Source organism: Hyla sarda, unplaced genomic scaffold, assembly GCF_029499605.1.
Source record: "Hyla sarda isolate aHylSar1 unplaced genomic scaffold, aHylSar1.hap1 scaffold_369, whole genome shotgun sequence".
Lineage (NCBI taxonomy): Eukaryota > Metazoa > Chordata > Amphibia > Anura > Hylidae > Hyla > Hyla sarda.
The window spans coordinates 122,033-147,155 of NW_026610388.1; the positions used below are offsets into that span (position 1 = coordinate 122,033).

At 45.1% G+C, this 25,123-nt stretch overlaps 10 non-coding genes across 10 annotated transcripts; all 10 read left to right on the forward strand.

Moving 5' to 3' along the window:
- Window positions 1–2,856: 2,856 nt before the first annotated feature.
- On the forward strand, window positions 2,857–3,042 carry LOC130332112 (U2 spliceosomal RNA). Its single transcript, XR_008874862.1, has one exon. It is a non-coding gene; the product is annotated as a U2 spliceosomal RNA (small nuclear RNA).
- Window positions 3,043–5,123: 2,081 nt separating this feature from the next.
- LOC130332168 (U2 spliceosomal RNA) lies at window positions 5,124–5,314 on the forward strand. Its single transcript, XR_008874902.1, has one exon. It is a non-coding gene; the product is annotated as a U2 spliceosomal RNA (small nuclear RNA).
- A 2,089-nt stretch (window positions 5,315–7,403) lies between these two features.
- Window positions 7,404–7,594, forward strand: LOC130332169 (U2 spliceosomal RNA). The gene has a single exon (XR_008874903.1). It is a non-coding gene; the product is annotated as a U2 spliceosomal RNA (small nuclear RNA).
- A 2,086-nt stretch (window positions 7,595–9,680) lies between these two features.
- LOC130332170 (U2 spliceosomal RNA) lies at window positions 9,681–9,871 on the forward strand. The gene has a single exon (XR_008874904.1). It is a non-coding gene; the product is annotated as a U2 spliceosomal RNA (small nuclear RNA).
- A 2,078-nt stretch (window positions 9,872–11,949) lies between these two features.
- Window positions 11,950–12,140, forward strand: LOC130332171 (U2 spliceosomal RNA). Its single transcript, XR_008874905.1, has one exon. It is a non-coding gene; the product is annotated as a U2 spliceosomal RNA (small nuclear RNA).
- Window positions 12,141–14,241: 2,101 nt separating this feature from the next.
- LOC130332098 (U2 spliceosomal RNA) lies at window positions 14,242–14,432 on the forward strand. Its single transcript, XR_008874849.1, has one exon. It is a non-coding gene; the product is annotated as a U2 spliceosomal RNA (small nuclear RNA).
- A 2,084-nt stretch (window positions 14,433–16,516) lies between these two features.
- On the forward strand, window positions 16,517–16,707 carry LOC130332172 (U2 spliceosomal RNA). The gene has a single exon (XR_008874906.1). It is a non-coding gene; the product is annotated as a U2 spliceosomal RNA (small nuclear RNA).
- A 2,094-nt stretch (window positions 16,708–18,801) lies between these two features.
- Window positions 18,802–18,992, forward strand: LOC130332173 (U2 spliceosomal RNA). The gene has a single exon (XR_008874907.1). It is a non-coding gene; the product is annotated as a U2 spliceosomal RNA (small nuclear RNA).
- A 2,102-nt stretch (window positions 18,993–21,094) lies between these two features.
- Window positions 21,095–21,285, forward strand: LOC130332176 (U2 spliceosomal RNA). Its single transcript, XR_008874909.1, has one exon. It is a non-coding gene; the product is annotated as a U2 spliceosomal RNA (small nuclear RNA).
- A 2,090-nt stretch (window positions 21,286–23,375) lies between these two features.
- Window positions 23,376–23,566, forward strand: LOC130332177 (U2 spliceosomal RNA). The gene has a single exon (XR_008874910.1). It is a non-coding gene; the product is annotated as a U2 spliceosomal RNA (small nuclear RNA).
- Window positions 23,567–25,123: the final 1,557 nt, after the last annotated feature.

Genomic DNA, 25,123 nt, shown 5'->3' on the forward strand with positions numbered 1-25,123 from the left:
TCTCTGATCATAAGCTCCTCTTGGTGGGCCTGGAGCTAGAGGGGGAGCAAAAAGCAAAAAGGGGCCTCTGGAGATTAAACACCACACTCCTAGAGGACCCTGAGATAAAAGAGGAGTTTGTGCGGACCTACCAGTGCTGGCAATCACAAAGAAAACCCCACGAGCCTATGCTGCACTGGTGGGAGGGCACCAAATCTAAAATCAGATTTTTTTTTATCAAAGCAGGTAAGAAGAAGGCAAAAATGGAAAAACAGTGGTTTTATGTTCTTAACATGCGTTTAAATGTACTTTTTAAATTGAAAGAAGCTGGTATGGATGTAGAAAATGATATTTTAAACCTTAAAACTGAAATAAAACATGCCATAGAAAAGAAAGGGAAACAAATCATTTTTAACTCACATGTGCAGCACCTGGAGGAGGGCGAGAAATGTTCCCGTTTCTTTTTTAAAAAAGTGATGAATAGGAGGGATATCATCCAAAACCTTGAGGGTGAATCCACTCCAAAAGGCATGTTAGATGCAGTTTTTAACTTCTACCAGCTTCTTTTTAATAAGAAAGATCTTAATCCATCCTTTTTAGAACATGTTCTTAATTCCCTTGATTTTAAGCTAGATGTTTTAGACCAGGAGGTTTTATCCCGTGATCTTAACTTAGTTGAACTTTTATTTGTTTTTAAAAGTTTTTCTAGTGGGAAGGCCCCTGGGGAAGATGGTTTACCCATCGAATTTTATTTAGCTTTTTGGGATATTTTAAAGGATGATATGGTTTTATTGTATAAAGAAACTTTTATTGTTAATGAACTTCCCCCTTCCTGGAGGAGGGGGATTGTATCATTACTTTTTAAAAAAGGTGAAAAGGATATGCTAAAAAATTGGCGCCCCATCACACTTTTAAATGTCGATTATAAAGTTTTAGCCAAGTTATTAGCTGTCCGTTTTAAACCTTTTATTCATAAATTAATTCACCCAAATCAGGTTTGTGGGGTACCTGGAAGGTCTATAGCTGAATCCCTAAATATTTTAAGAGATGTTTTATGGTATTTTAAGGATAGAAATCAAACTGTAGCAATTTTATCCTTAGACTTTGAAAAAGCCTTTGATAGGGTCTCCCATGAATACCTGTTTTTAGTTCTTAAAAAGATGGCAGTGCCTGAAACGATTTTAAGCCGAATCATGCTTTTATACCGATCCTGTTTTAGTCAAGTCTCTGTTAATGGCTTTTTAACCAGCGGTGTTCCTCTTTTATCAGGTGTCAAACAGGGCTGCCCCCTGTCCCCACTCCTTTTTATTTGCGCAATCGAACCACTGATGGCCCTCCTCAGAAAAGACTGGGTAGTAAGAGGCGTACCGATACCTGGTGGAGGAGGGACCCATCTAAAGGTGTTGGGGTACATGGATGATGTCACCATACTGTGCCCGGACTCTCCATCCATGAGGGGGGCATTGAGGAACACCAGCTATTTCTGCGAGGTCTCTGGTTTTAAGCTAAACACAGATAAATGTGACTGTTTTTATATTGGCTCCTGGGATTCATCCATCACCCCAGGAGTCACAATGCAACAGGATCAAATTAAAGTTTTAGGTATTGTTTTTAACCAGGTCAATGATGGGAGCCCTAACTGGGATTCAGCTATAGCTAAGATGGAGAAGAAGATTTTAATGTGGAATCTTAGAAACCTTACCATGGAGGGGAAGATTTTAATAATAACGATGGTTTTACTCCCTATTATGCTATACATTGCCATGGTATTTCCTCCATCTATTTTATACATTAAAAAAGTAACTAGAATTGTTTTTACCTTTTTATGGGGTTCAAAAATGGAGAAATTAAAGCGTGATTTTATGTACAAAAGTAAAGATAATGGCGGGAAAGATGTTCCTAACCTTTTTACTTTCTTTTACATAAAGTATTTCTGTTTCTGTTTTAAAATTATTAAATCCGATGGCATTTTTAGCTGCTTTTTAAGGTACGCTGCGGGCATGGTTTTTAAAAGATGGTTGCGCATCCCTCTGAACGCTCCGGTGCTTCTGTGTCCCCCAAAACATTATGTGGTGTTGGAAAAGACAGTCAGGCTCCTAGGTCTACAAGATTTGGAGCCTGACATACTGGGGGACCAGAGAAAGGTATCAGAGGTCCTCAGGCGGAGTGAGGTTACCCTGGCAGTGTCCAATTTCACACAGGCAAGATCCAAAAAGGTATGGCGGAACGTGTACGGGAAGTTTCTGGCGAATGTACACAGGGATCTTGCCTGGGCAATCGTCCACCAGTGCCTCCCTACTCGTGAGTTCCAGCACAGGCGAGGACTGGTGGCGAGAGCCAAGTGCCCGAGAGATGGCTGCGGAGTGGACGAAACGGTGCTGCACATATTTTGGAACTGCCCTTTTGCACGGGAGCTTTGGAGGAAGGTAGGCCCACTTTTGAAGTGGGCCTGCGGCCTAAAAGATTTTAATCACGAATGTGTCTTTTACGGTCTTTTTAACTGCCCCAATTTTAAACAGCAGATGATCTGCTGGATGATTATTAATTGTTTTAAAAATGCCATCTGGAAAGTTAGGAACATCTTACTTTTTAAACATGATTTTATTGATGTTAAAAACTGTATAAAGCTGGCACTGAGTGAGATGTACATCTATTACCTAAGAGACAAGAAACAGTTGGGGGCCAGCGAGGCAGCATCCATGTGGTGTCTGCCTCTATGGAACGAAATAACAGTATAATCAGTTTTTATATGATATTTGTATAACGTTTTATCCTGCCATTTTTATTTTTTCTCCTTTTATTACTGGTTTTATTATTTGTATTTTAAAACTTTTGTGAACCTTTTATTATTTTGCATTTTAAATTTTGTATCGTTTCTTATTTATTCAATAAAATTTTGTTGAAACCTTATCTGTTCTTATCAGTTTAATATCTGATACGTCCCCTATCTGGGGACCATATATTAAATGGATTTTTGAGAACGGGGGCCGATTTCGAAGCTTGCTTCCGTCGCCCTATGCATTGACCCGATATGGCAGTATCTTCGGGTACAGTGCACCACCCCCTTACAGGGTTAAAAAGAAAGATTCCTACTTTCATTGCTACCTGCTTGCTGGCTAGCCAGCTAGCCAGCCCTGTGGGCCTTGCTGCTGCTGCAGCCAAAAAACAAAAGGTGGTGCTGCTGCTTCTGCTGCTTCTGCTTCTGCTTGTGTCTGGCCGCTGTTGGAGCGTCCAGGCACAGGACTTCTGCTGCTGCTGACTAAATGGCCTCCTTAATTGGATCATTTGAGTAGCCAGCACACCTGTGCAGGTAGGGCATGACATGATAGGCAGCTGCCTTGATAGCGGGTGGGTGCTGAATGTTCCTAATTGACAAAATAAGATTAATGCTTATGAAGAAATATAAAATCTCATCCCTTCCCCAATATCGCGCCACACCCCTACCCCTTAATTCCCTGGTTGAACTTGATGGACATATGTCTTTTTTCGACCGTACTAACTATGTAACTATGTAACATAACATGGGGGGGGGGGGGGGTCTCCTGGCTGTTCACACAGGTGTGTCATTGCTGTACATTGACCATGCATTGCTTCTGTGGTATTGCAAAGGCAAAGACAAATGCTTCCAGCCATCCATTGCACTAATGGATTGGTCATCAGCTGGCTGTCTATGTCCCGCATCAATATAGACCAAAGTACAGAGGGTTAGGCTATGCTATTGTGCACCTACCTGATGCATCAGAAGGTGCGAGGCCCTTGCTAAATTCTGTGCACAGACTTTGAGATCTATACTTTAGACTGTATCTAAACCTGCTCCAACATGGACTGACATTCTGGCCTACTTTCAGCCGATGCGACTTGTCTGTCGCTGAACAGTCGCTTTTTATGTATTCAGCACCTATGTATAATGTTGTAAAAATGCTCTAGAAGCTAAAGTCGCAGAAATGTCACACATATTTGGCCTGCAACTTTCTGTGCGACAAATTCAGACAGGAAAAATCTGTATAAATCCTTAGAAAATTATCCCCCAGTGTCTCCATCTGCTGGCGGTATTGAATAAGCATTGCTGCACTGATGGGGTATGCATTAGATGAAAAAAAAGAAGAAAAAGAAGAATAATACGCCCAGAAAAGAGGCGAAAAGGAGAAAAACGTAAAAAAACGTGAAAAAAAAGTAAGAGGAAGAGAAGGGAAAAAAAGGTGGAAATGGGTTTAAAAGTGATTTCGGCGGAGAAATATATATATATATATATATATATATATATATATATATACGCGCACACACACACATATATATAAACGTATTCTCCGTTGAGATATTGCAGCCGCTGCTGTGTCCAGGCCCAGGAGCCTTAGCACTGTGCTGTGATGTCACTCAATACCACTGACATCACTAGGTGTAAACAACATCTCTCCTTTGCTGTGTATGTGACTATGGAGCTGTTTGGTGATGTCGTCTATTATGGCCTTCATAGAAGCAACAGGAGATTGTTGCATCCATCTAGAACCCTCAGAACTACAGTGCTATGATGTCACTCACTTCCACAGGCCTTGCAGAGTGTAAACAACAACAACCCAGCTTTGTTGTGTATGTAACCATAGGGATTTGTGATGTCACCTAGAACCTTCACAGCAGCGACAGCTTTATGAGGAGCATCAGCACTGCTCTGCCTGAGCAGAACCATCACCGCCATAGGTTGTCAAATAACCCGGGTTTAACCCACACAGGTAAGTCCAATGGGGTGCAGACATGTCCTCTATGCTTACAGCTTCCCGTGGGTGTTGGTTTGATACCGTTTGGGGACAGCCAAGGAGGCATCTGCAGGCAACAAAGGTAGGTGTGTGCTTGTGTGTGTTTCCTATGCAGATCCTAAGCCCAGTGTCACATGCAAGTAGGAGGAGTAAGAAGGGTTCCTGGCAAATCCGGGTTATGGATTGCATTTAAAAAGGCCCCGTGGGAGTGCAATGGGCCCCTGTCTTGCTGCTTAGCAATAATGGTATGGGTTTAGGTTCTGCTGTGTGTACTGGTGGTTGACTGCCCCCCAGCCCAGAGTGTGCATGGAAAATTGTCTGGCAGCCTCCCTGACAGCAAGCAGTGATAGTGCCCATGAAGGGCACCTTGTTGGGCCCGCCCCTTTCACGGTTATCGCTTCTCGGCCTTTTGGCTAAGATCAAGTGTAGTATCTGTTCTTATCAGTTTAATATCTGATACGTCCCCTATCTGGGGACCATATATTAAATGGATTTTTGAGAACGGGGGCCGATTTCGAAGCTTGCTTCCGTCGCCCTATGCATTGACCCGATATGGCAGTATCTTCGGGTACAGTGCACCACCCCCTTACAGGGTTAAAAAGAAAGATTCCTACTTTCATTGCTACCTGCTTGCTGGCTAGCCAGCTAGCCAGCCCTGTGGGCCTTGCTGCTGCTGCAGCCAAAAAACAAAAGGTGGTGCTGCTGCTGCTTCTGCTGCTTCTGCTTCTGCTTGTGTCTGGCCGCTGTTGGAGCGTCCAGGCACAGGACTTCTGCTGCTGCTGACTAAATGGCCTCCTTAATTGGATCATTTGAGTAGCCAGCACACCTGTGCAGGTAGGGCATGACATGATAGGCAGCTGCCTTGATAGCGGGTGGGTGCTGAATGTTCCTAATTGACAAAATAAGATTAATGCTTATGAAGAAATATAAAATCTCATCCCTTCCCCAATATCGCGCCACACCCCTACCCCTTAATTCCCTGGTTGAACTTGATGGACATATGTCTTTTTTCGACCGTACTAACTATGTAACTATGTAACATAACATGGGGGGGGGGGGGTCTCCTGGCTGTTCACACAGGTGTGTCATTGCTGTACATTGACCATGCATTGCTTCTGTGGTATTGCAAAGGCAAAGACAAATGCTTCCAGCCATCCATTGCACTAATGGATTGGTCATCAGCTGGCTGTCTATGTCCCGCATCAATATAGACCAAAGTACAGAGGGTTAGGCTATGCTATTGTGCACCTACCTGATGCATCAGAAGGTGCGAGGCCCTTGCTAAATTCTGTGCACAGACTTTGAGATCTATACTTTAGACTGTATCTAAACCTGCTCCAACATGGACTGACATTCTGGCCTACTTTCAGCCGATGCGACTTGTCTGTCGCTGAACAGTCGCTTTTTATGTATTCAGCACCTATGTATAATGTTGTAAAAATGCTCTAGAAGCTAAAGTCGCAGAAATGTCACACATATTTGGCCTGCAACTTTCTGTGCGACAAATTCAGACAGGAAAAATCAGTATAAATCCTTAGAAAATTATCCCCCAGTGTCTCCATCTGCTGGCAGTATTGAATAAGCATTGCTGCACTGATGGGGTATGCATTAGACGAAAAAAAAGAAGAAAAAGAAGAATAATACGCCCAGAAAAGAGGCGAAAAGGAGAAAAACGTAAAAAAACGTGAAAAAAAAGTAAGAGGAAGAGAAGGGAAAAAAAGGTGGAAATGGGTTTAAAAGTGATTTCGGCGGAGAATATATATATATATATATATATATATATATATATATATATATATATACGCGCACACACACATATATATAAACGTATTCTCCGTTGAGATATTGCAGCCGCTGCTGTGTCCAGGCCCAGGAGCCTTAGCACTGTGCTGTGATGTCACTCAATACCACTGACATCACTAGGTGTAAACAACATCTCTCCTTTGCTGTGTATGTGACTATGGAGCTGTTTGGTGATGTCGTCTATTATGGCCTTCATAGAAGCAACAGGAGATTGTTGCATCCATCTAGAACCCTCAGAACTACAGTGCTATGATGTCACTCACTTCCACAGGCCTTGCAGAGTGTAAACAACAACAACCCAGCTTTGTTGTGTATGTAACCATAGGGATTTGTGATGTCACCTAGAACCTTCACAGCAGCGACAGCTTTATGAGGAGCATCAGCACTGCTCTGCCTGAGCAGAACCATCACCGCCATAGGTTGTCAAATAACCCGGGTTTAACCCACACAGGTAAGTCCAATGGGGTGCAGGCATGTCCTCTATGCTTACAGCTTCCCGTGGGTGTTGGTTTGATACCGTTTGGGGACAGCCAAGGAGGCATCTGCAGGCAACAAAGGTAGGTGTGTGCTTGTGTGTGTGTTTCCTATGCAGATCCTAAGCCCAGTGTCACATGCAAGTAGGAGGAGTAAGAAGGGTTCCTGGCAAATCCGGGTTATGGATTGCATTTAAAAAGGCCCCGTGGGAGTGCAATGGGCCCCTGTCTTGCTGCTTAGCAATAATGGTATGGGTTTAGGTTCTGCTGTGTGTACTGGTGGTTGACTGCCCCCCAGCCCAGAGTGTGCATGGAAAATTGTCTGGCAGCCTCCCTGACAGCAAGCAGTGATAGTGCCCATGAAGGGCACCTTGTTGGGCCCGCCCCTTTCACGGTTATCGCTTCTCGGCCTTTTGGCTAAGATCAAGTGTAGTATCTGTTCTTATCAGTTTAATATCTGATACGTCCCCTATCTGGGGACCATATATTAAATGGATTTTTGAGAACGGGGGCCGATTTCGAAGCTTGCTTCCGTCGCCCTATGCATTGACCCGATATGGCAGTATCTTCGGGTACAGTGCACCACCCCCTTACAGGGTTAAAAAGAAAGATTCCTACTTTCATTGCTACCTGCTTGCTGGCTAGCCAGCTAGCCAGCCCTGTGGGCCTTGCTGCTGCTGCAGCCAAAAAACAAAAGGTGGTGCTGCTGCTGCTTCTGCTGCTTCTGCTTCTGCTTGTGTCTGGCCGCTGTTGGAGCGTCCAGGCACAGGACTTCTGCTGCTGCTGACTAAATGGCCTCCTTAATTGGATCATTTGAGTAGCCAGCACACCTGTGCAGGTAGGGCATGACATGATAGGCAGCTGCCTTGATAGCGGGTGGGTGCTGAATGTTCCTAATTGACAAAATAAGATTAATGCTTATGAAGAAATATAAAATCTCATCCCTTCCCCAATATCGCGCCACACCCCTACCCCTTAATTCCCTGGTTGAACTTGATGGACATATGTCTTTTTTCGACCGTACTAACTATGTAACTATGTAACATAACATGGGGGGGGGGGTCTCCTGGCTGTTCACACAGGTGTGTCATTGCTGTACATTGACCATGCATTGCTTCTGTGGTATTGCAAAGGCAAAGACAAATGCTTCCAGCCATCCATTGCACTAATGGATTGGTCATCAGCTGGCTGTCTATGTCCCGCATCAATATAGACCAAAGTACAGAGGGTTAGGCTATGCTATTGTGCACCTACCTGATGCATCAGAAGGTGCGAGGCCCTTGCTAAATTCTGTGCACAGACTTTGAGATCTATACTTTAGACTGTATCTAAACCTGCTCCAACATGGACTGACATTCTGGCCTACTTTCAGCCGATGCGACTTGTCTGTCGCTGAACAGTCGCTTTTTATGTATTCAGCACCTATGTATAATGTTGTAAAAATGCTCTAGAAGCTAAAGTCGCAGAAATGTCACACATATTTGGCCTGCAACTTTCTGTGCGACAAATTCAGACAGGAAAAATCAGTATAAATCCTTAGAAAATTATCCCCCAGTGTCTCCATCTGCTGGCGGTATTGAATAAGCATTGCTGCACTGATGGGGTATGCATTAGACGAAAAAAAAGAAGAAAAAGAAGAATAATACGCCCAGAAAAGAGGCGAAAAGGAGAAAAACGTAAAAAAACGTGAAAAAAAAGTAAGAGGAAGAGAAGGGAAAAAAAGGTGGAAATGGGTTTAAAAGTGATTTCGGCGGAGAAATATATATATATATATATATATATATATATATATATATATATACGCGCACACACACACATATATATAAACGTATTCTCCGTTGAGATATTGCAGCCGCTGCTGTGTCCAGGCCCAGGAGCCTTAGCACTGTGCTGTGATGTCACTCAATACCACTGACATCACTAGGTGTAAACAACATCTCTCCTTTGCTGTGTATGTGACTATGGAGCTGTTTGGTGATGTCGTCTATTATGGCCTTCATAGAAGCAACAGGAGATTGTTGCATCCATCTAGAACCCTCAGAACTACAGTGCTATGATGTCACTCACTTCCACAGGCCTTGCAGAGTGTAAACAACAACAACCCAGCTTTGTTGTGTATGTAACCATAGGGATTTGTGATGTCACCTAGAACCTTCACAGCAGCGACAGCTTTATGAGGAGCATCAGCACTGCTCTGCCTGAGCAGAACCATCACCGCCATAGGTTGTCAAATAACCCGGGTTTAACCCACACAGGTAAGTCCAATGGGGTGCAGGCATGTCCTCTATGCTTACAGCTTCCCGTGGGTGTTGGTTTGATACCATTTGGGGACAGCCAAGGAGGCATCTGCAGGCAACAAAGGTAGGTGTGTGCTTGTGTGTGTGTTTCCTATGCAGATCCTAAGCCCAGTGTCACATGCAAGTAGGAGGAGTAAGAAGGGTTCCTGGCAAATCCGGGTTATGGATTGCATTTAAAAAGGCCCCGTGGGAGTGCAATGGGCCCCTGTCTTGCTGCTTAGCAATAATGGTATGGGTTTAGGTTCTGCTGTGTGTACTGGTGGTTGACTGCCCCCCAGCCCAGAGTGTGCATGGAAAATTGTCTGGCAGCCTCCCTGACAGCAAGCAGTGATAGTGCCCATGAAGGGCACCTTGTTGGGCCCGCCCCTTTCACGGTTATCGCTTCTCGGCCTTTTGGCTAAGATCAAGTGTAGTATCTGTTCTTATCAGTTTAATATCTGATACGTCCCCTATCTGGGGACCATATATTAAATGGATTTTTGAGAACGGGGGCCGATTTCGAAGCTTGCTTCCGTCGCCCTATGCATTGACCCGATATGGCAGTATCTTCGGGTACAGTGCACCACCCCCTTACAGGGTTAAAAAGAAAGATTCCTACTTTCATTGCTACCTGCTTGCTGGCTAGCCAGCTAGCCAGCCCTGTGGGCCTTGCTGCTGCTGCAGCCAAAAAACAAAAGGTGGTGCTGCTGCTGCTTCTGCTGCTTCTGCTTCTGCTTGTGTCTGGCCGCTGTTGGAGCGTCCAGGCACAGGACTTCTGCTGCTGCTGACTAAATGGCCTCCTTAATTGGATCATTTGAGTAGCCAGCACACCTGTGCAGGTAGGGCATGACATGATAGGCAGCTGCCTTGATAGCGGGTGGGTGCTGAATGTTCCTAATTGACAAAATAAGATTAATGCTTATGAAGAAATATAAAATCTCATCCCTTCCCCAATATCGCGCCACACCCCTACCCCTTAATTCCCTGGTTGAACTTGATGGACATATGTCTTTTTTCGACCGTACTAACTATGTAACTATGTAACATAACATGGGGGGGGGGGGGGGTCTCCTGGCTGTTCACACAGGTGTGTCATTGCTGTACATTGACCATGCATTGCTTCTGTGGTATTGCAAAGGCAAAGACAAATGCTTCCAGCCATCCATTGCACTAATGGATTGGTCATCAGCTGGCTGTCTATGTCCCGCATCAATATAGACCAAAGTACAGAGGGTTAGGCTATGCTATTGTGCACCTACCTGATGCATCAGAAGGTGCGAGGCCCTTGCTAAATTCTGTGCACAGACTTTGAGATCTATACTTTAGACTGTATCTAAACCTGCTCCAACATGGACTGACATTCTGGCCTACTTTCAGCCGATGCGACTTGTCTGTCGCTGAACAGTCGCTTTTTATGTATTCAGCACCTATGTATAATGTTGTAAAAATGCTCTAGAAGCTAAAGTCGCAGAAATGTCACACATATTTGGCCTGCAACTTTCTGTGCGACAAATTCAGACAGGAAAAATCTGTATAAATCCTTAGAAAATTATCCCCCAGTGTCTCCATCTGCTGGCGGTATTGAATAAGCATTGCTGCACTGATGGGGTATGCATTAGATGAAAAAAAAGAAGAAAAAGAAGAATAATACGCCCAGAAAAGAGGCGAAAAGGAGAAAAACGTAAAAAAACGTGAAAAAAAAGTAAGAGGAAGAGAAGGGAAAAAAAGGTGGAAATGGGTTTAAAAGTGATTTCGGCGGAGAAATATATATATATATATATATATATATATATACGCGCACACACACACATATATATAAACGTATTCTCCGTTGAGATATTGCAGCCGCTGCTGTGTCCAGGCCCAGGAGCCTTAGCACTGTGCTGTGATGTCACTCAATACCACTGACATCACTAGGTGTAAACAACATCTCTCCTTTGCTGTGTATGTGACTATGGAGCTGTTTGGTGATGTCGTCTATTATGGCCTTCATAGAAGCAACAGGAGATTGTTGCATCCATCTAGAACCCTCAGAACTACAGTGCTATGATGTCACTCACTTCCACAGGCCTTGCAGAGTGTAAACAACAACAACCCAGCTTTGTTGTGTATGTAACCATAGGGATTTGTGATGTCACCTAGAACCTTCACAGCAGCGACAGCTTTATGAGGAGCATCAGCACTGCTCTGCCTGAGCAGAACCATCACCGCCATAGGTTGTCAAATAACCCGGGTTTAACCCACACAGGTAAGTCCAATGGGGTGCAGGCATGTCCTCTATGCTTACAGCTTCCCGTGGGTGTTGGTTTGATACCGTTTGGGGACAGCCAAGGAGGCATCTGCAGGCAACAAAGGTAGGTGTGTGCTTGTGTGTGTGTTTCCTATGCAGATCCTAAGCCCAGTGTCACATGCAAGTAGGAGGAGTAAGAAGGGTTCCTGGCAAATCCGGGTTATGGATTGCATTTAAAAAGGCCCCGTGGGAGTGCAATGGGCCCCTGTCTTGCTGCTTAGCAATAATGGTATGGGTTTAGGTTCTGCTGTGTGTACTGGTGGTTGACTGCCCCCCAGCCCAGAGTGTGCATGGAAAATTGTCTGGCAGCCTCCCTGACAGCAAGCAGTGATAGTGCCCATGAAGGGCACCTTGTTGGGCCCGCCCCTTTCACGGTTATCGCTTCTCGGCCTTTTGGCTAAGATCAAGTGTAGTATCTGTTCTTATCAGTTTAATATCTGATACGTCCCCTATCTGGGGACCATATATTAAATGGATTTTTGAGAACGGGGGCCGATTTCGAAGCTTGCTTCCGTCGCCCTATGCATTGACCCGATATGGCAGTATCTTCGGGTACAGTGCACCACCCCCTTACAGGGTTAAAAAGAAAGATTCCTACTTTCATTGCTACCTGCTTGCTGGCTAGCCAGCTAGCCAGCCCTGTGGACCTTGCTGCTGCTGCAGCCAAAAAACAAAAGGTGGTGCTGCTGCTGCTTCTGCTGCTTCTGCTTCTGCTTCTGCTTGTGTCTGGCCGCTGTTGGAGCGTCCAGGCACAGGACTTCTGCTGCTGCTGACTAAATGGCCTCCTTAATTGGATCATTTGAGTAGCCAGCACACCTGTGCAGGTAGGGCATGACATGATAGGCAGCTGCCTTGATAGCGGGTGGGTGCTGAATGTTCCTAATTGACAAAATAAGATTAATGCTTATGAAGAAATATAAAATCTCATCCCTTCCCCAATATCGTGCCACACCCCTACCCCTTAATTCCCTGGTTGAACTTGATGGACATATGTCTTTTTTCGACCGTACTAACTATGTAACTATGTAACATAACATGGGGGGGGGGGGGGTCTCCTGGCTGTTCACACAGGTGTGTCATTGCTGTACATTGACCATGCATTGCTTCTGTGGTATTGCAAAGGCAAAGACAAATGCTTCCAGCCATCCATTGCACTAATGGATTGGTCATCAGCTGGCTGTCTATGTCCCGCATCAATATAGACCAAAGTACAGAGGGTTAGGCTATGCTATTGTGCACCTACCTGATGCATCAGAAGGTGCGAGGCCCTTGCTAAATTCTGTGCACAGACTTTGAGATCTATACTTTAGACTGTATCTAAACCTGCTCCAACATGGACTGACATTCTGGCCTACTTTCAGCCGATGCGACTTGTCTGTCGCTGAACAGTCGCTTTTTATGTATTCAGCACCTATGTATAATGTTGTAAAAATGCTCTAGAAGCTAAAGTCGCAGAAATGTCACACATATTTGGCCTGCAACTTTCTGTGCGACAAATTCAGACAGGAAAAATCAGTATAAATCCTTAGAAAATTATCCCCCAGTGTCTCCATCTGCTGGCGGTATTGAATAAGCATTGCTGCACTGATGGGGTATGCATTAGACGAAAAAAAAGAAGAAAAAGAAGAATAATACGCCCAGAAAAGAGGCGAAAAGGAGAAAAACGTAAAAAAACGTGAAAAAAAAGTAAGAGGAAGAGAAGGGAAAAAAAGGTGGAAATGGGTTTAAAAGTGATTTCGGCGGAGAAATATATATATATATATATATATATATATATATATATATATATATATATACGCACACACACACACATATATATAAACGTATTCTCCGTTGAGATATTGCAGCCGCTGCTGTGTCCAGGCCCAGGAGCCTTAGCACTGTGCTGTGATGTCACTCAATACCACTGACATCACTAGGTGTAAACAACATCTCTCCTTTGCTGTGTATGTGACTATGGAGCTGTTTGGTGATGTCGTCTATTATGGCCTTCATAGAAGCAACAGGAGATTGTTGCATCCATCTAGAACCCTCAGAACTACAGTGCTATGATGTCACTCACTTCCACAGGCCTTGCAGAGTGTAAACAACAACAACCCAGCTTTGTTGTGTATGTAACCATAGGGATTTGTGATGTCACCTAGAACCTTCACAGCAGCGACAGCTTTATGAGGAGCATCAGCACTGCTCTGCCTGAGCAGAACCATCACCGCCATAGGTTGTCAAATAACCCGGGTTTAACCCACACAGGTAAGTCCAATGGGGTGCAGGCATGTCCTCTATGCTTACAGCTTCCCGTGGGTGTTGGTTTGATACCGTTTGGGGACAGCCAAGGAGGCATCTGCAGGCAACAAAGGTAGGTGTGTGCTTGTGTGTGTGTTTCCTATGCAGATCCTAAGCCCAGTGTCACATGCAAGTAGGAGGAGTAAGAAGGGTTCCTGGCAAATCCGGGTTATGGATTGCATTTAAAAAGGCCCCGTGGGAGTGCAATGGGCCCCTGTCTTGCTGCTTAGCAATAATGGTATGGGTTTAGGTTCTGCTGTGTGTACTGGTGGTTGACTGCCCCCCAGCCCAGAGTGTGCATGGAAAATTGTCTGGCAGCCTCCCTGACAGCAAGCAGTGATAGTGCCCATGAAGGGCACCTTGTTGGGCCCGCCCCTTTCACGGTTATCGCTTCTCGGCCTTTTGGCTAAGATCAAGTGTAGTATCTGTTCTTATCAGTTTAATATCTGATACGTCCCCTACCTGGGGACCATATATTAAATGGATTTTTGAGAACGGGGGCCGATTTCGAAGCTTGCTTCCGTCGCCCTATGCATTGACCCGATATGGCAGTATCTTCGGGTACAGTGCACCACCCCCTTACAGGGTTAAAAAGAAAGATTCCTACTTTCATTGCTACCTGCTTGCTGGCTAGCCAGCTAGCCAGCCCTGTGGGCCTTGCTGCTGCTGCAGCCAAAAAACAAAAGGTGGTGCTGCTGCTGCTTCTGCTGCTTCTGCTTCTGCTTGTGTCTGGCCGCTGTTGGAGCGTCCAGGCACAGGACTTCTGCTGCTGCTGACTAAATGGCCTCCTTAATTGGATCATTTGAGTAGCCAGCACACCTGTGCAGGTAGGGCATGACATGATAGGCAGCTGCCTTGATAGCGGGTGGGTGCTGAATGTTCCTAATTGACAAAATAAGATTAATGCTTATGAAGAAATATAAAATCTCATCCCTTCCCCAATATCGCGCCACACCCCTACCCCTTAATTCCCTGGTTGAACTTGATGGACATATGTCTTTTTTCGACCGTACTAACTATGTAACTATGTAACATAACATGGGGGGGGGGGGGGGTCTCCTGGCTGTTCACACAGGTGTGTCATTGCTGTACATTGACCATGCATTGCTTCTGTGGTATTGCAAAGGCAAAGACAAATGCTTCCAGCCATCCATTGCACTAATGGATTGGTCATCAGCTGGCTGTCTATGTCCCGCATCAATATAGACCAAAGTACAGAGGGTTAGGCTATGCTATTGTGCACCTACCTGATGCATCAGAAGGTGCGAGGCCCTTGCTAAATTCTGTGCACAGACTTTGAGATCTATACTTTAGACTGTATCTAAACCTGCTCCAACATGGACTGACATTCTGGCCTACTTTCAGCCGATGCGACTTGTCTGTCGCTGAACAGTCGCTTTTTATGTATTCAGCACCTATGTATAATGTTGTAAAAATGCTCTAGAAGCTAAAGTCGCAGAAATGTCACACATATTTGGCCTGCAACTTTCTGTGCGACAAATTCAGACAGGAAAAATCAGTATAAATCCTTAGAAAATTATCCCCCAGTGTCTCCATCTGCTGGCGGTATTGAATAAGCATTGCTGCACTGATGGGGTATGCATTAGACGAAAAAAAAGAAGAAAAAGAAGAATAATACGCCCAGAAAAGAGGCGAAAAGGAGAAAAACGTAAAAAAACGTGAAAAAAAAGTAAGAGGAAGAGAAGGGAAAAAAAGGTGGAAATGGGTTTAAAAGTGATTTCGGCGGAGAAATATATATATATATATATATATATATATATATATATACGCGCACACACACACATATATATAAACGTATTCTCCGTTGAGATATTGCAGCCGCTGCTGTGTCCAGGCCCAGGAGCCTTAGCACTGTGCTGTGATGTCACTCAATACCACTGACATCACTAGGTGTAAACAACATCTCTCCTTTGCTGTGTATGTGACTATGGAGCTGTTTGGTGATGTCGTCTATTATGGCCTTCATAGAAGCAACAGGAGATTGTTGCATCCATCTAGAACCCTCAGAACTACAGTGCTATGATGTCACTCACTTCCACAGGCCTTGCAGAGTGTAAACAACAACAACCCAGCTTTGTTGTGTATGTAACCATAGGGATTTGTGATGTCACCTAGAACCTTCACAGCAGCGACAGCTTTATGAGGAGCATCAGCACTGCTCTGCCTGAGCAGAACCATCACCGCCATAGGTTGTCAAATAACCCGGGTTTAACCCACACAGGTAAGTCCAATGGGGTGCAGGCATGTCCTCTATGCTTACAGCTTCCCGTGGGTGTTGGTTTGATACCGTTTGGGGACAGCCAAGGAGGCATCTGCAGGCAACAAAGGTAGGTGTGTGCTTGTGTGTGTGTTTCCTATGCAGATCCTAAGCCCAGTGTCACATGCAAGTAGGAGGAGTAAGAAGGGTTCCTGGCAAATCCGGGTTATGGATTGCATTTAAAAAGGCCCCGTGGGAATGCAATGGGCCCCTGTCTTGCTGCTTAGCAATAATGGTATGGGTTTAGGTTCTGCTGTGTGTACTGGTGGTTGACTGCCCCCCAGCCCAGAGTGTGCATGGAAAATTGTCTGGCAGCCTCCCTGACAGCAAGCAGTGATAGTGCCCATGAAGGGCACCTTGTTGGGCCCGCCCCTTTCACGGTTATCGCTTCTCGGCCTTTTGGCTAAGATCAAGTGTAGTATCTGTTCTTATCAGTTTAATATCTGATACGTCCCCTATCTGGGGACCATATATTAAATGGATTTTTGAGAACGGGGGCCGATTTCGAAGCTTGCTTCCGTCGCCCTATGCATTGACCCGATATGGCAGTATCTTCGGGTACAGTGCACCACCCCCTTACAGGGTTAAAAAGAAAGATTCCTACTTTCATTGCTACCTGCTTGCTGGCTAGCCAGCTAGCCAGCCCTGTGGGCCTTGCTGCTGCTGCAGCCAAAAAACAAAAGGTGGTGCTGCTGCTGCTTCTGCTGCTTCTGCTTCTGCTTGTGTCTGGCCGCTGTTGGAGCGTCCAGGCACAGGACTTCTGCTGCTGCTGACTAAACGGCCTCCTTAATTGGATCATTTGAGTAGCCAGCACACCTGTGCAGGTAGGGCATGACATGATAGGCAGCTGCCTTGATAGCGGGTGGGTGCTGAATGTTCCTAATTGACAAAATAAGATTAATGCTTATGAAGAAATATAAAATCTCATCCCTTCCCCAATATCGCGCCACACCCCTACCCCTTAATTCCCTGGTTGAACTTGATGGACATATGTCTTTTTTCGACCGTACTAACTATGTAACTATGTAACATAACATGGGGGGGGGGGGGGGGGTCTCCTGGCTGTTCACACAGGTGTGTCATTGCTGTACATTGACCATGCATTGCTTCTGTGGTATTGCAAAGGCAAAGACAAATGCTTCCAGCCATCCATTGCACTAATGGATTGGTCATCAGCTGGCTGTCTATGTCCCGCATCAATATAGACCAAAGTACAGAGGGTTAGGCTATGCTATTGTGCACCTACCTGATGCATCAGAAGGTGCGAGGCCCTTGCTAAATTCTGTGCACAGACTTTGAGATCTATACTTTAGACTGTATCTAAACCTGCTCCAACATGGACTGACATTCTGGCCTACTTTCAGCCGATGCGACTTGTCTGTCGCTGAACAGTCGCTTTTTATGTATTCAGCACCTATGTATAATGTTGTAAAAATGCTCTAGAAGCTAAAGTCGCAGAAATGTCACACATATTTGGCCTGCAACTTTCTGTGCGACAAATTCAGACAGGAAAAATCAGTATAAATCCTTAGAAAATTATCCCCCAGTGTCTCCATCTGCTGGCGGTATTGAATAAGCATTGCTGCACTGATGGGGTATGCATTAGACGAAAAAAAAGAAGAAAAAGAAGAATAATACGCCCAGAAAAGAGGCGAAAAGGAGAAAAACGTAAAAAAACGTGAAAAAAAAGTAAGAGGAAGAGAAGGGAAAAAAAGGTGGAAATGGGTTTAAAAGTGATTTCGGCGGAGAAATATATATATATATATATATATATATATATATATATATATATATACGCGCACACACACACATATATATAAACGTATTCTCCGTTGAGATATTGCAGCCGCTGCTGTGTCCAGGCCCAGGAGCCTTAGCACTGTGCTGTGATGTCACTCAATACCACTGACATCACTAGGTGTAAACAACATCTCTCCTTTGCTGTGTATGTGACTATGGAGCTGTTTGGTGATGTCGTCTATTATGGCCTTCATAGAAGCAACAGGAGATTGTTGCATCCATCTAGAACCCTCAGAACTACAGTGCTATGATGTCACTCACTTCCACAGGCCTTGCAGAGTGTAAACAACAACAACCCAGCTTTGTTGTGTATGTAACCATAGGGATTTGTGATGTCACCTAGAACCTTCACAGCAGCGACAGCTTTATGAGGAGCATCAGCACTGCTCTGCCTGAGCAGAACCATCACCGCCATAGGTTGTCAAATAACCCGGGTTTAACCCACACAGGTAAGTCCAATGGGGTGCAGGCATGTCCTCTATGCTTACAGCTTCCCGTGGGTGTTGGTTTGATACCGTTTGGGGACAGCCAAGGAGGCATCTGCAGGCAACAAAGGTAGGTGTGTGCTTGTGTGTGTGTTTCCTATGCAGATCCTAAGCCCAGTGTCACATGCAAGTAGGAGGAGTAAGAAGGGTTCCTGGCAAATCCGGGTTATGGATTGCATTTAAAAAGGCCCCGTGGGAATGCAATGGGCCCCTGTCTTGCTGCTTAGCAATAATGGTATGGGTTTAGGTTCTGCTGTGTGTACTGGTGGTTGACTGCCCCCCAGCCCAGAGTGTGCATGGAAAATTGTCTGGCAGCCTCCCTGACAGCAAGCAGTGATAGTGCCCATGAAGGGCACCTTGTTGGGCCCGCCCCTTTCACGGTTATCGCTTCTCGGCCTTTTGGCTAAGATCAAGTGTAGTATCTGTTCTTATCAGTTTAATATCTGATACGTCCCCTATCTGGGGACCATATATTAAATGGATTTTTGAGAACGGGGGCCGATTTCGAAGCTTGCTTCCGTCGCCCTATGCATTGACCCGATATGGCAGTATCTTCGGGTACAGTGCACCACCCCCTTACAGGGTTAAAAAGAAAGATTCCTACTTTCATTGCTACCTGCTTGCTGGCTAGCCAGCTAGCCAGCCCTGTGGGCCTTGCTGCTGCTGCAGCCAAAAAACAAAAGGTGGTGCTGCTGCTGCTTCTGCTGCTTCTGCTTCTGCTTGTGTCTGGCCGCTGTTGGAGCGTCCAGGCACAGGACTTCTGCTGCTGCTGACTAAACGGCCTCCTTAATTGGATCATTTGAGTAGCCAGCACACCTGTGCAGGTAGGGCATGACATGATAGGCAGCTGCCTTGATAGCGGGTGGGTGCTGAATGTTCCTAATTGACAAAATAAGATTAATGCTTATGAAGAAATATAAAATCTCATCCCTTCCCCAATATCGCGCCACACCCCTACCCCTTAATTCCCTGGTTGAACTTGATGGACATATGTCTTTTTTCGACCGTACTAACTATGTAACTATGTAACATAACATGGGGGGGGGGGGGGGTCTCCTGGCTGTTCACACAGGTGTGTCATTGCTGTACATTGACCATGCATTGCTTCTGTGGTATTGCAAAGGCAAAGACAAATGCTTCCAGCCATCCATTGCACTAATGGATTGGTCATCAGCTGGCTGTCTATGTCCCGCATCAATATAGACCAAAGTACAGAGGGTTAGGCTATGCTATTGTGCACCTACCTGATGCATCAGAAGGTGCGAGGCCCTTGCTAAATTCTGTGCACAGACTTTGAGATCTATACTTTAGACTGTATCTAAACCTGCTCCAACATGGACTGACATTCTGGCCTACTTTCAGCCGATGCGACTTGTCTGTCGCTGAACAGTCGCTTTTTATGTATTCAGCACCTATGTATAATGTTGTAAAAATGCTCTAGAAGCTAAAGTCGCAGAAATGTCACACATATTTGGCCTGCAACTTTCTGTGCGACAAATTCAGACAGGAAAAATCAGTATAAATCCTTAGAAAATTATCCCCCAGTGTCTCCATCTGCTGGCGGTATTGAATAAGCATTGCTGCACTGATGGGGTATGCATTAGACGAAAAAAAAGAAGAAAAAGAAGAATAATACGCCCAGAAAAGAGGCGAAAAGGAGAAAAACGTAAAAAAACGTGAAAAAAAAGTAAGAGGAAGAGAAGGGAAAAAAAGGTGGAAATGGGTTTAAAAGTGATTTCGGCGGAGAAATATATATATATATATATATATATATATATATATATATATATATATATATATATACACGCACACACACACATATATATAAACGTATTCTCCGTTGAGATATTGCAGCCGCTGCTGTGTCCAGGCCCAGGAGCCTTAGCACTGTGCTGTGATGTCACTCAATACCACTGACATCACTAGGTGTAAACAACATCTCTCCTTTGCTGTGTATGTGACTATGGAGCTGTTTGGTGATGTCGTCTATTATGGCCTTCATAGAAGCAACAGGAGATTGTTGCATCCATCTAGAACCCTCAGAACTACAGTGCTATGATGTCACTCACTTCCACAGGCCTTGCAGAGTGTAAACAACAACAACCCAGCTTTGTTGTGTATGTAACCATAGGGATTTGTGATGTCACCTAGAACCTTCACAGCAGCGACAGCTTTATGAGGAGCATCAGCACTGCTCTGCCTGAGCAGAACCATCACCGCCATAGGTTGTCAAATAACCCGGGTTTAACCCACACAGGTAAGTCCAATGGGGTGCAGGCATGTCCTCTATGCTTACAGCTTCCCGTGGGTGTTGGTTTGATACCGTTTGGGGACAGCCAAGGAGGCATCTGCAGGCAACAAAGGTAGGTGTGTGCTTGTGTGTGTGTTTCCTATGCAGATCCTAAGCCCAGTGTCACAAGCAAGTAGGAGGAGTAAGAAGGGTTCCTGGCAAATCCGGGTTATGGATTGCATTTAAAAAGGCCCCGTGGGAGTGCAATGGGCCCCTGTCTTGCTGCTTAGCAATAATGGTATGGGTTTAGGTTCTGCTGTGTGTACTGGTGGTTGACTGCCCCCCAGCCCAGAGTGTGCATGGAAAATTGTCTGGCAGCCTCCCTGACAGCAAGCAGTGATAGTGCCCATGAAGGGCACCTTGTTGGGCCCGCCCCTTTCACGGTTATCGCTTCTCGGCCTTTTGGCTAAGATCAAGTGTAGTATCTGTTCTTATCAGTTTAATATCTGATACGTCCCCTATCTGGGGACCATATATTAAATGGATTTTTGAGAACGGGGGCCGATTTCGAAGCTTGCTTCCGTCGCCCTATGCATTGACCCGATATGGCAGTATCTTCGGGTACAGTGCACCACCCCCTTACAGGGTTAAAAAGAAAGATTCCTACTTTCATTGCTACCTGCTTGCTGGCTAGCCAGCTAGCCAGCCCTGTGGGCCTTGCTGCTGCTGCAGCCAAAAAACAAAAGGTGGTGCTGCTGCTGCTTCTGCTGCTTCTGCTTCTGCTTCTGCTTGTGTCTGGCCGCTGTTGGAGCGTCCAGGCACAGGACTTCTGCTGCTGCTGACTAAATGGCCTCCTTAATTGGATCATTTGAGTAGCCAGCACACCTGTGCAGGTAGGGCATGACATGATAGGCAGCTGCCTTGATAGCGGGTGGGTGCTGAATGTTCCTAATTGACAAAATAAGATTAATGCTTATGAAGAAATATAAAATCTCATCCCTTCCCCAATATCGCGCCACACCCCTACCCCTTAATTCCCTGGTTGAACTTGATGGACATATGTCTTTTTTCGACCGTACTAACTATGTAACTATGTAACATAACATGGGGGGGGGGGTCTCCTGGCTGTTCACACAGGTGTGTCATTGCTGTACATTGACCATGCATTGCTTCTGTGGTATTGCAAAGGCAAAGACAAATGCTTCCAGCCATCCATTGCACTAATGGATTGGTCATCAGCTGGCTGTCTATGTCCCGCATCAATATAGACCAAAGTACAGAGGGTTAGGCTATGCTATTGTGCACCTACCTGATGCATCAGAAGGTGCGAGGCCCTTGCTAAATTCTGTGCACAGACTTTGAGATCTATACTTTAGACTGTATCTAAACCTGCTCCAACATGGACTGACATTCTGGCCTACTTTCAGCCGATGCGACTTGTCTGTCGCTGAACAGTCGCTTTTTATGTATTCAGCACCTATGTATAATGTTGTAAAAATGCTCTAGAAGCTAAAGTCGCAGAAATGTCACACATATTTGGCCTGCAACTTTCTGTGCGACAAATTCAGACAGGAAAAATCAGTATAAATCCTTAGAAAATTATCCCCCAGTGTCTCCATCTGCTGGCGGTATTGAATAAGCATTGCTGCACTGATGGGGTATGCATTAGACGAAAAAAAAGAAGAAAAAGAAGAATAATACGCCCAGAAAAGAGGCGAAAAGGAGAAAAACGTAAAAAAACGTGAAAAAAAAGTAAGAGGAAGAGAAGGGAAAAAAAGGTGGAAATGGGTTTAAAAGTGATTTCGGCGGAGAAATATATATATATATATATATATATATATATATATATATATACACGCACACACACACATATATATAAACGTATTCTCCGTTGAGATATTGCAGCCGCTGCTGTGTCCAGGCCCAGGAGCCTTAGCACTGTGCTGTGATGTCACTCAATACCACTGACATCACTAGGTGTAAACAACATCTCTCCTTTGCTGTGTATGTGACTATGGAGCTGTTTGGTGATGTCGTCTATTATGGCCTTCATAGAAGCAACAGGAGATTGTTGCATCCATCTAGAACCCTCAGAACTACAGTGCTATGATGTCACTCACTCCCACAGGCCTTGCAGAGTGTAAACAACAACAACCCAGCTTTGTTGTGTATGTAACCATAGGGATTTGTGATGTCACCTAGAACCTTCACAGCAGCGACAGCTTTATGAGGAGCATCAGCACTGCTCTGCCTGAGCAGAACCATCACCGCCATAGGTTGTCAAATAACCCGGGTTTAACCCACACAGGTAAGTCCAATGGGGTGCAGGCATGTCCTCTATGCTTACAGCTTCCCGTGGGTGTTGGTTTGATACCGTTTGGGGACAGCCAAGGAGGCATCTGCAGGCAACAAAGGTAGGTGTGTGCTTGTGTGTGTGTTTCCTATGCAGATCCTAAGCCCAGTGTCACATGCAAGTAGGAGGAGTAAGAAGGGTTCCTGGCAAATCCGGGTTATGGATTGCATTTAAAAAGGCCCCGTGGGAGTGCAATGGGCCCCTGTCTTGCTGCTTAGCAATAATGGTATGGGTTTAGGTTCTGCTGTGTGTACTGGTGGTTGACTGCCCCCCAGCCCAGAGTGTGCATGGAAAATTGTCTGGCAGCCTCCCTGACAGCAAGCAGTGATAGTGCCCATGAAGGGCACCTTGTTGGGCCCGCCCCTTTCACGGTTATCGCTTCTCGGCCTTTTGGCTAAGATCAAGTGTAGTATCTGTTCTTATCAGTTTAATATCTGATACGTCCCCTATCTGGGGACCATATATTAAATGGATTTTTGAGAACGGGGGCCGATTTCGAAGCTTGCTTCCGTCGCCCTATGCATTGACCCGATATGGCAGTATCTTCGGGTACAGTGCACCACCCCCTTACAGGGTTAAAAAGAAAGATTCCTACTTTCATTGCTACCTGCTTGCTGGCTAGCCAGCTAGCCAGCCCTGTGGACCTTGCTGCTGCTGCAGCCAAAAAACAAAAGGTGGTGCTGCTGCTGCTTCTGCTTCTGCTTCTGCTTGTGTCTGGCCGCTGTTGGAGCGTCCAGGCACAGGACTTCTGCTGCTGCTGACTAAATGGCCTCCTTAATTGGATCATTTGAGTAGCCAGCACACCTGTGCAGGTAGGGCATGACATGATAGGCAGCTGCCTTGATAGCGGGTGGGTGCTGAATGTTCCTAATTGACAAAATAAGATTAATGCTTATGAAGAAATATAAAATCTCATCCCTTCCCCAATATCGCGCCACACCCCTACCCCTTAATTCCCTGGTTGAACTTGATGGACATATGTCTTTTTTCGACCGTACTAACTATGTAACTATGTAACATAACATGGGGGGGGGGGGGGTCTCCTGGCTGTTCACACAGGTGTGTCATTGCTGTACATTGACCATGCATTGCTTCTGTGGTATTGCAAAGGCAAAGACAAATGCTTCCAGCCATCCATTGCACTAATGGATTGGTCATCAGCTGGCTGTCTATGTCCCGCATCAATATAGACCAAAGTACAGAGGGTTAGGCTATGCTATTGTGCACCTACCTGATGCATCAGAAGGTGCGAGGCCCTTGCTAAATTCTGTGCACAGACTTTGAGATCTATACTTTAGACTGTATCTAAACCTGCTCCAACATGGACTGACATTCTGGCCTACTTTCAGCCGATGCGACTTGTCTGTCGCTGAACAGTCGCTTTTTATGTATTCAGCACCTATGTATAATGTTGTAAAAATGCTCTAGAAGCTAAAGTCGCAGAAATGTCACACATATTTGGCCTGCAACTTTCTGTGCGACAAATTCAGACAGGAAAAATCAGTATAAATCCTTAGAAAATTATCCCCCAGTGTCTCCATCTGCTGGCGGTATTGAATAAGCATTGCTGCACTGATGGGGTATGCATTAGACGAAAAAAAAGAAGAAAAAGAAGAATAATACGCCCAGAAAAGAGGCGAAAAGGAGAAAAACGTAAAAAAACGTGAAAAAAAAGTAAGAGGAAGAGAAGGGAAAAAAAGGTGGAAATGGGTTTAAAAGTGATTTCGGCGGAGAAATATATATATATATATATATATATATATATATATATATATATATATATATATATACACGCACACACACACATATATATAAACGTATTCTCCGTTGAGATATTGCAGCCGCTGCTGTGTCCAGGCCCAGGAGCCTTAGCACTGTGCTGTGATGTCACTCAATACCACTGACATCACTAGGTGTAAACAACATCTCTCCTTTGCTGTGTATGTGACTATGGAGCTGTTTGGTGATGTCGTCTATTATGGCCTTCATAGAAGCAACAGGAGATTGTTGCATCCATCTAGAACCCTCAGAACTACAGTGCTATGATGTCACTCACTTCCACAGGCCTTGCAGAGTGTAAACAACAACAACCCAGCTTTGTTGTGTATGTAACCATAGGGAT